Consider the following 10,436-nt stretch of genomic DNA (forward strand, 5'->3'; position numbering starts at 1 on the left):
ATTAAAATAGTGAACTACTACCCTTTTCTTGTCCACCATAATGACGAACACTTCATAAATTTACAGTTTTGAGAATCTTGGTAGGATCTAAGGAAAAGGCTTTTTCCATGAAGAAGCAAGGAATAGCCACACTTATCCATTAACGCTTTCCACTATTCCACAGAAATAGACACTGCCTTTTTTCTCCATAAAGTGTAGAAGACAAAAAGAGCAAGATTCCACATGACCAACCGTGGTTTAAATCCTGGCCCCATCAAGTTGAAAAACATCTCAGCTCTTGTGTGCATGTGCCCAAAATTTCAACAAGATGGAGAAATGAAATAGGAGGGATTGTGGTATGATCAAGTACTTTTAGGGGCTGTTTTCTCCCTCTTCTTCTGCTCTCTCACTTTCTCTCCATCTCTCTCTGGCAAGCAAAAACATACTCTGGTAATTTAAAACAAAACGAACAAGTTGAAAAGTAAAAGACATTGCAAATAAGTCTATCAGATTTGTTTTTTTATTAGGAGTTACAAAAAGAATCAATGAAAGGGGCAAATTTGGGGATCAATAGATGGCATAGCAGTTGCATCGCTGGACTCTCATATGGCAGACCATGCTTTCAGTTTAGATCCAGTGGCTTGAAATTCATGCAGGGCCTGTGTGTGTACATACCCAAGATCCCAAGAGAAGAATAAAGGAGAAAGGATGGTGGTGTGACCATCCTCTGTGGATGGTGACTTCTCACTTTCTCTCTCACTGTCTCTCTCTCTTTCTTTCTCCGAGATGTGCCCTAAGGCAAACACCTCTTAAATAAAGAGAGGAGAGGGGGCAAATTTTGTTGAAATTTAAAACAGTGGCTCCATAGCTCAGTAGTTAAAGGAGCCAGATCCCACATGGCTGACCATAGTTCAAATCCCAGCCCCAATGGCTTGAAAACCATATCGAGTATGTGTGCACACATGCCCAAAATGCTGACAGGGTGGAAAAACAGGGGAAAAAAGATCATAGCATGACCATGCCCTTTGGCAGGGGGAGAAGGGGAGTAAGAGGGTCATTCCTCCCTCTCTATCCTTGGCAAAATATAATCAGTAAATTAAAATAGTGAACTACTACCCTTTTCTTGTCCACCATAATGACGAACACTTCATAAATTTACAGTTTTGAGAATCTTGGTAGGATCTAAGGAAAAGGCTTTTTCCATGAAGAAGCAAGGAATAGCCACACTTATCCATTAACGCTTTCCACTATTCCACAGAAATAGACACTGCCTTTTTTCTCCATAAAGTGTAGAAGACATTGAAACATTCACAGAATTATGATCATTGGTTTTTGTTTACATTTGTGAGTTAATAATAGACTTGGTGCTTCAAGATGAGGCTGAATATCTCCTTCCCTGCCACCGCCTGTCAGAAACTCACTGAGGCCGACAATGAACGCAAGCTTCGTACTTTTTATGAGAGGCGTATGGCCACGGAAGTTGCTGCTGATGCTTTGGGTGAGTGAAGAATGGAAAGGTTATGTAGTTCAAATCAGTGGTGGAAAAGACCAACAAGGTTTCCCCATGTAACAGGGTGTCTTGACCCATGGCTGTGTCCTGCTACTGAGTCAGGAACGTTCTTGTTACAGACCAAGGAGAACTGGAGAAAGAAATGCAAATTTGTTCAGGGTTGCATTGTGGGTGCCAATCTGAGCCTTCTCCACTTGGTTATTGTAAAAAACAGAGAGAAGGATATTCCAGGACTGACTACTACCGCAGTGCTCATTGCCTGGGGCCTAGGAGAGCTAATAGAATCCAAAAACTTTTCAATCTCTCTAAGAAAGGTGATGTCTGCCAATATGTTGTATGAAAACCCCTAAATATAAGAAGGTAAGAAACCTAGACCAAAGTACCTGAGAGTCAATGTCTTGTGACTTCACATGTCCTATGACACAAACACCAGCGCATTGCTCTCAAGAAACAATGTACTAGGAAAAATAAGGAAGAGGCAGAATAATATCCTAAACTTTTGGCCAAGAGAATGAAGGATGTAGCACTGGATATTTCCTTAAAGTCTACCATGTCATCAAGGGGAATAGGATCACCCAACAGAATGAAAGCCACCACACTGTTAGCAGTCATCTCATTACAATGAGCTTCCTTCTCCTTTAAACTCCATTAGCTCATTAGACAGGCATTTATCAGTATCCTCTCTGTGGCAGGTCTGGGGGTTAGAGTGAAATACAAAATTGACAAGGTCCCTGTCCTTAACATATTTTCCACAATAATCATGTATTACATTTGATAAAGAAATAAATGATTCAAAATTAATACATACTAGCTACAGATATTATCAAATCCTCTAGACAAATCCTGTCTGTTAACTTTCTGTAACAGTCCTCCAAGTAATATTGCTTTGAAAAGAAAACGTAATTTAAAATGGTACCTGTGCGGGTCTTTGGAGCTGGGTATCACTTTGTTGCATTCTCTCTTGTCAAACACTCCTTCAATCCAGGATTTCTGGGACTGAACAGAAAGTCTCATTATTTTATACTATAATTGAGAAAGGAATGTAGCCACAGTGCCTCAGGTAGACAAGATAGACTTGAGTCATGGACACTGATCAAAATGCCAAGACAGACAAAGCCCAGACGAACGAAGTATTTACTAGCTTCTATTACAGATAACACAAGCACAAAGAAGCCAAATGCAAACATAAAAATACAGAGTTAATTAGTCCATAATTTCATCTTGTGTAACAACTTTCTCTCTCTCTCTCTCTCTCTGTATTTTTCTCTGGTGAAGACACATGCCCTATAACATATTAAAAATTAACAATAATAAATAAAATTAAATAAATAATTCTTTTTTGGGGGGAGAGGTTTTTGCTATAAGGCACGTGCGCTCTCCAGACAGAGAGAGCCAGAGAAGAAAGTGAGAAATCATACCCTGGGGGATAACTATGTTGTAATCCCTTCTCCTTCATTCTCTTCTTGGAATTCTGGGAATTACCCACACATATGCCCAGTGTGATGTTCAGTTTTAAGCCACCAGGTCCGGGACTCGAACCGTGGTCGACTACATGGGAGTCCAGTGACATAGCCATTATGCTAACTGCTGGTCACAGTAAATAATTCTTAAAAAATAATTTAAAGCTCCCAAAACTTAAAAATTCTCAGTCATAAAGTTTCACTTTGGCCAAGATTCCCAGGAAACTGGAAGGAATATCAGAGGAGTGATGCCACTTTGGCAAGATTCCATACACATTCTAGAAGCGTAGCTTACCATAGGCTGTGTCGTGTTTCACAGCCTGTAAATGTCCCTGAATCGAAGTGAGTCAATGGTGCACCCTCTTCTTCCTAATAAAATCTCTACCATTCTACAAAGTACAAGTAACAGCCAGGCTCCTCCATAAAGCCGTGTTACACATCACTACATAGGCAGAGGACACAGTATGGCCTTGTCCTCATATGGTTATATTTAACTCCATATATTATAAGACTACATATTTTTTATATATATAAGTTTATATATTTGTACACATATAAAATTTATATTGGGTTGTCAGAAAAGTCATGATGCAATTTTGCATAGAAAAAAATATGTCAATACTTTTCCAACAACTCAATATATAGAACTCTGTATATTTATGTATATATAAAACTTAACACACACATAAGTATTAGAGCAAAGACAAAAAGGAGGCATTCTACTATGAGTACTGTCTCCTCCTCACTGTTGCCAGCTCCTATCGTACCACTGAAGGAATTGCACTGGGCCAGAAAACATGTAAATCCAGATGTGGCACCTCATTATCACGCTCTCCACAGGTCTCCAGATGATTCCAAGTGAGAGACTGTAGGAAACCCTTGGCCTACTCCACTGCACTTGTCCATTATGGATCTTGCCCAATATGTTCCCCAATTCTGAACATAAGTGTTCACCCCTGAATAGAACTAAAGATAATCAGAGTTCAGATGTTGGTAAGCAAAACAGAGGTGGGAGAAAAGACTGAATGATTGGTTCCAGCAGGTGGCATGGTGGTTGAAACACTGGGCTCCCACATGGCCAACTGTGGTTCGAGTCTCAGACCTGGCACCTTGCTTTCTCACATCCCTCTTTCTCTGACTCCCTTTCTAGTGAGTACATGTAAACTGTAGCAAATTAAAATCATAATGATGATGATAAATAAAATGAAATAAATAATTCTTAAAAAAAAAACAACAACTTATCTATACATGAGGAAAACTTCCAATACTGGGGCAATAAGCCTCTTTTTTTGCTTGTTTTTAGAGGTTTTTGCAATAGGGTGTGTGCACTCGCCAAAAAGAGACAGAGAGATAAAAAGCGAGAAATCGCTCCCCAGGGGGGATGGCCTCGCTGCAATCCCTTCTCCTCCATTCTCCTCTCAGGATCTTGGGCACGCACACACGCCCGGCGTGAGTTTAAGCCACCAGGTCCAAGACTCAAACTGCGGTCGACTACGTGGGAGTTTAGCAACATAGCTATGCTAACTGCTGGTCCCAGGCCATAATCCTCTTGAATAATTCTATTCTCTTATCCCTTCCACATGGTCAGCAACATTTTTATTTATTATATTGTATTTTTTTAGATTTGCTGGAGGGCACATGTGCTTACCAGAGAGAGACACAGAGAGAGGGAAAGTGAGAAAGCAAGCCACTAGGTCTGAGACTAACCACAGTCAGCCATGTGTGAGTCCAGCACCCTAACCACCAGGCCACCTGCTGGCCCCATAGCAACAGCAACATTTTTTTATTCATTAAAAGACATTCACTAAACCTGGCAAAGCCCTGAAAACATAAAGTCTGAAATACCCAGAGCCATAGAGTGCACAATAAAATAAACAAATAGGAAATTGTAAATCTACTTATTATGGAGAGAAATGACAGTCTTTTAGAACCAGGAAGCCTTGTCTCCTATTTTAAAATGGTAGCTGGGTCAATCCTGTGGTGCAGTGGTTAAGTGCTACGCACTGGGAGCCAGAGCCCACATGGCCAACTGTGCTTCGAATCTCAGCCCCAGTGGCTTGGTAAACCACAGGATGCATGATGTACGTGTGTGCATGCCCCGAGTCCTGACGGGATGGAGAAATGAAGAAAGAAGGACAATGGTGTGACCACGCTCCACTGAGGGGCTTATGCTCTCTTTTACCCTCTCTCACACACTCACGCCATCCAGACCCAAAAAAAAAAAAGTTAACAATTTTATTTATTCATCCTCCAAGCATTTAGTAAATAACTAATTTTTGCAAAGTACTGCCAGAGGTACTACAGAGGAATCATTATGTCCTCCAAGAATTCTTCATTCTGAATTTCAAAATACTTGAATCTATTAATTCATTCAACAAACACTTTGGACAGGCCTCTATGCTGCCTGCTAGGAACTCTATGGCAAATAGGACAAATCCCTGCTCAAGGGAATTAGGATAAAAATGAAGAAACTTTGTGTGCACCAATGAACTATTGAGAACCGCTACATAAAGGGTCTCTAATTTAGGAAGCTATGTGTGAAGGTTAAGCTAGTTGTGTTCAACCACTCCCTTCTTTCAAAAGGCTGGATAGCCAGCCCTGTGGGAGGACTATCAGAGCAATTTACTTCATTTCTTCATGCCCATTCGCTCCTCTATAAAATGGAGATAATAATAATACCTCATAAAGTTATTAAAAGGATTAGATAAATTTAAGACTTAGAATTCTCCCTAGGACTGGGGTCGGCAGGTGGTGTTGTGGTTGAGGGCGCTGGACTCCCACATGGCCAACTGCAGTTCAAGTCCCAGAACTGGCTGCTTGCTTTCTCACTTTCTCTCTCTCTCTTTCTCTCGCTCTGTCCCTCTCTGGTCAAATTAAAATAAATAAAGTTAAAATAAAAACATTCTTTAAAAATAATTCTCCCTAGGACCTATTAAGATTCAATAAAACAGCTATAATGAGTTATTGGTAAAACCAGAGATAAAAATTAGCTTTTAATAAGTTGTCTGGGAACTTAACTTTGATGTACGTTTTTCATTTTTCCATAGAAAAATATCTCCTGATCTCCCGATCTCCCTCACAGGACCTTTCCACACTACAAGGTAATAACCTTTACTGGTCCACTTCCCCACCCTGGACTCCAGCCTGTGGGATAAGTGCCAGTCATTTCTGTTGCCCAAGGGCTCAACCCATTTATTGTCAAATGAGCAACAAAATGAGCACACTTAGAACTTCAGAAACCCATGTATGCAAGTGTCCTCCCCAAAGTGTAAACAGAACATCTGTGCCAGAACAAGAAGACAGAAACTTCCCTCCTGGATGTCGGCGTCTGCTCCAGGGCTTGGGTCTAGCTGAATCATGATCAGAGGGCTGCTGATAAGGAAGAGAAAGAGGATGAGAAAGAGAAAGCCCTCCATCTCCAGAGGACTGGGGAATTGGAAAGAATGAGACAAAGAGACAGAGTAGAAGTGGACACAGGCAGCCTGAGCCTAGGTAGCCCAAGCAACTTGCACCATACTTGAGCCACTGCTTGAGCCACCCAGATAAACTGGGCCTCTTTATTTATAGTATAAGGAAACATTACACATGTATGTTCCATGACACTTCATAGATTCCTTGCCAGGTTACAGACAATAAGAAGCAGGTAACAAATCTATAAGGGCTTAGTCATACTGGGCCAGGTGTATCCCTTGGTGATAATCCCATCAAGAGAAAGTCCCATTATCTTCTCTTCTAATGCAGAGAAGTCTAGCTGTAGGTGTGGGAAAGAAGGCTGAAGAACTTCTCCATAAGGAGTGTACCACTGCACCCAGAGAAGGCTAAAGAACCTTTGAGATGCAGAGCAGGGATTGGACTCTGCTAACTGGGGTCAAGATGTTTCTTGAAGTCCATCAGATGTGTCTGTTAGAACACCACTAGCAATTTCCACCCTTGCTCTATCTGCAGTGAGGGTCAAGGAAAGCACGTTACAAGGTTCTGCCAAAACCCAAAAGGACAGGTGGTGTTTGCTCAGAGCATGTCCCCACACCTCAGGTTGTCTCTCTAAACATGTCCCCATACCTGGGGACCAGCAGTTGGCGTAATGGCTATGGTGCTGGACTCCCATGTAGTCGACCACGGTTCGAGTCCCAGACTCAGTGGCTTAAACTCACGCCAGGCACATGTGCATGCGTGCCCGAGATCCCAAGAGAAGAATGGAGGAGAAGGGATTGTAGCGTGGCCATCCCCTCGGGGAGGGATTTTTCACTTTCTGTCTCTCTGTCTTTCTGGAGAGCACATGGGCCCTATAGCAAAAATCTCTAAAAAAAAAAAAAAAAAAAAAAGAGGGGCCAGTAAATGACATGATCATTGAGGTGTTAACTCCCACATGCTCAACCATAGTTGTGGCATGGTGGTTTAAGGCACTGGACTCACACATAATTGACTATGTTCGAGTCCTGGACTCAGCAGCTAGAAAATCACACCAGGCACATCTGCATGTATGCCCAAAATCCTGAGACGAGAATGAAGAAGGGACTGCAGCATGGCCATCCCTCACTGGGGATGATTTCTGACTTTCTCTCTCTCTGTCTCTTTCCAGAGACCACAAACAAAAACAGAAAGAGAGGGAGGGAGGGAGGGAGGGAGAGAGGGAGGAAGGAAGGAAGGAAGGAAGGAAGGAAGGAAGGAAGGAAGGAAGGAAGGAAGGAAGGAAGGAAGGAGAGAGAAAGAAAGAAGAAAAGGCACTGCTGAGACATCAGAATACTTTACTAACATGATCGTTTTTATAGGAAATCGTAGTCATGCAGACTTCTGATGTGATGCAAAGCAATAACTGGGTTATAGGTAGGATGGCTGCTTTAGTTCCAGTGTTGTATGCTTCTTCCAAAGTGTGGTAAAAATCATTCCAAGATTACTTGGGCTCTTCAGACTATATTGAAAATGTAATGCTAAAACTCCAGTGAGCCAGTTGTGGCATGGTGGTTAAGGCAGTTGGATCCCACATAACTGACTGCACAGTTGAGTCCCAGAACTCATGGTCTGGAAAACATGTTGGGCATGTGTACACACATACCCCAAATCTCAGAGGAGAATGGAAAGGGACTGCAGCATGATCACCCCTCTAGGGGATGATTTCTCTCTCTTTCTCTTTTCTTATCTCTTCAGTGAGTGGACATGTCCATGGCCAAAGTTAAAGAACAAAACAAAACAAACAAACACAAACAGTGAGAAATTTACAGAAAGAAAATGAGACAAGATATATTTTAGGGGCAGGGGCATATGTGCCTGGTGTGATTTTCCAGCTGCTGGGACCAGGACTCGACCATGTCCAATCCCCACATAGTCCAGTGCCTTAAACCACCATGCCACAACTTTCTTTCATTCTTTCTTTCATACACTTGGTAGTTTGGGCATAATTGTCCTGCCCAGAAAATTAGCTATGACCATTGCAAATCAGCCAAAATACGATCAAACTTTGTGGCAAATTGCCAATATATTGCCTGGTTCTTTTCTCTCTCCTTTGAGTACAATCAACTTAAATCTATGTATGCCCTTGTCTGACAAGATTTAATACTATCAAATTGTTCTAGTTCCCAATTTGGGTCCCAAAAAAGGAGACCATGCTGACTCCCACCCTAAATGGTTTCAACCCTCGGTAAAAACTGTAAGACACAGGCAAACATAGCCAAACCCAGATGCCAGTCCAGCCCAAATAACCCGATGCTTTATCAGTCATGAAAGAATCCAAAGTAGATGACAAAATGAAGCATCAAAATTTGGATATAGGGGGGCAAGCCCCTTCTTGCAGTGCTTAAGAGCAGTGCATCAGGAGGAAGAGCTCAGAGTCTACTCAGGTTCCAGGTTTGCATTTTGCACTCCTGCCATGTAGCCAGTATCCTGGGCCAGTCTATCCCAAATCTGAAGTAGAGGAAAAAGGAGCACGGCCTGACCAGGCTCCCCACCACCACCCTGAAAGTGCACGTGCCCTCTGGTAATTAAAAAAATTGGGGGGCGGTTCCACTGTCCAGTGGTTAAGGCCTCCAGATCACAGATGGCCAACCGTGCAAACAGAGCCCCAGATCTGGCCGTGGGAAACAGTGGCACATGTGCAGAGTGCCCAAAATCCCAAGAGGAAGGCAAGATGAAGAAAGGATTGTAGGCATGACCATTGGCCATGGCGGGCGCTTTCTCCTCTCCCTTTCTGTCTCTCTCTGGCTCACATGCCCTCTAGGAAAAAAAAAAAAATATATATATAAAATAAATTGAAGAATTCATTTCCCACTTGAGCATTTAAGGGCAATCCACGTTCTCCTTGTCACAAATAATCACAATCCTGGACCTGACTAGAACATCTGTGTTCTCAGTATTTTAAAAAGCACTGACCTGGGTTCAAATCTCAACCTTATTTCTCTACTTTTCTTCCTCAGCTTCATTTTCCTCACCAGTAAATTGGTAGGGAAGGGGGGGAATGAAGCTCTAGACCTTGGTCCCAGCAGGTGACAAAGTGGTTAAGATGCAGGACTCCGAGAGGGCCCACTGTGGTTCCAGTCCTGGATGAAGGTTTGAAATTCTCGCTGTGTGGTGTGGTGTGTGTGTGTATGTGTGTGTGTGTGTGTGTATGTGTGTGCCAAAAATCCAAGAGGAGAAGGGATTGCAGCATGGCCAGGGGGGGGGGGGGTGGGTGGATTTCTCACTTTCTCTCTTTGTTTCTCCATGAGCTCACGGTACCCTGTAGGAAAAATTTCTCAAAAAAAAAAAAAGAGAAAGAAAGGAAGGAGATGGAGGGAGAGCAAGAGAGGAAGGAAGGAAGGAAGGAAGGAAGGAAGGAAGGAAGGAAGGAAAGGAGGGAGGAAGGAAGGGAGGAAGGAAAAACTTTGGACCTTATAGGATTATTGGCAGGACAAAATATGCAAGAATAAGCCCTGTCACAACATGCTAGATATGTCAGTCATTATTCTAAGTGCGTACGACAGGCGGCATGTCATTGATCTCCGAATTATGAACAGTTATCCCATCTTCCTGACCAGAAAGCACAGAAGTTAAGAAACTCGCCACGTCGCACCACGCGCTCAGGCCCGGGCTCCGGAGAACGCGGTGTCACCAGCCCGACCCCGGCTGCGGTGGAGGCGACGCCGCGTCCTGCACGGGCCTGAAACACGTGCCCTGTGAACCCGCTGTCCCTGCCCGGAGTGCGCAGGCCGGGACGAAACGGCTAAGCGGCGGCGCGTCGGTGTGGCCTCCTTGGGGGAGACCCGGGTCCACTCCTCTCCCTAACCCTAGTACGCTCCCTCCTTCCCTCCCGGTCGCCAGCGTCCCCACGGCTGCCGGGCGCCCGCCCTCTCCAAGCCCCCAGAGTCCCCGTCCCGCCCGGCGCGCGGCGGAGGCTGGACGGGGCGGCGCGGACCGCGGGCGGCGTCTACCTTGGCCAGCACTCGCATCGCTCCGGGGCGGCGGCGCGGGGACCAGCAGGGGCGCGGACGGCGGGCCCGGCGGGCCCCCCCGCCCCC

Source organism: Tupaia chinensis, unplaced genomic scaffold, assembly GCF_000334495.1.
Source record: "Tupaia chinensis unplaced genomic scaffold, TupChi_1.0 Scaffold000447_1, whole genome shotgun sequence".
NCBI classification, from domain to species: Eukaryota; Metazoa; Chordata; class Mammalia; order Scandentia; family Tupaiidae; genus Tupaia; species Tupaia belangeri.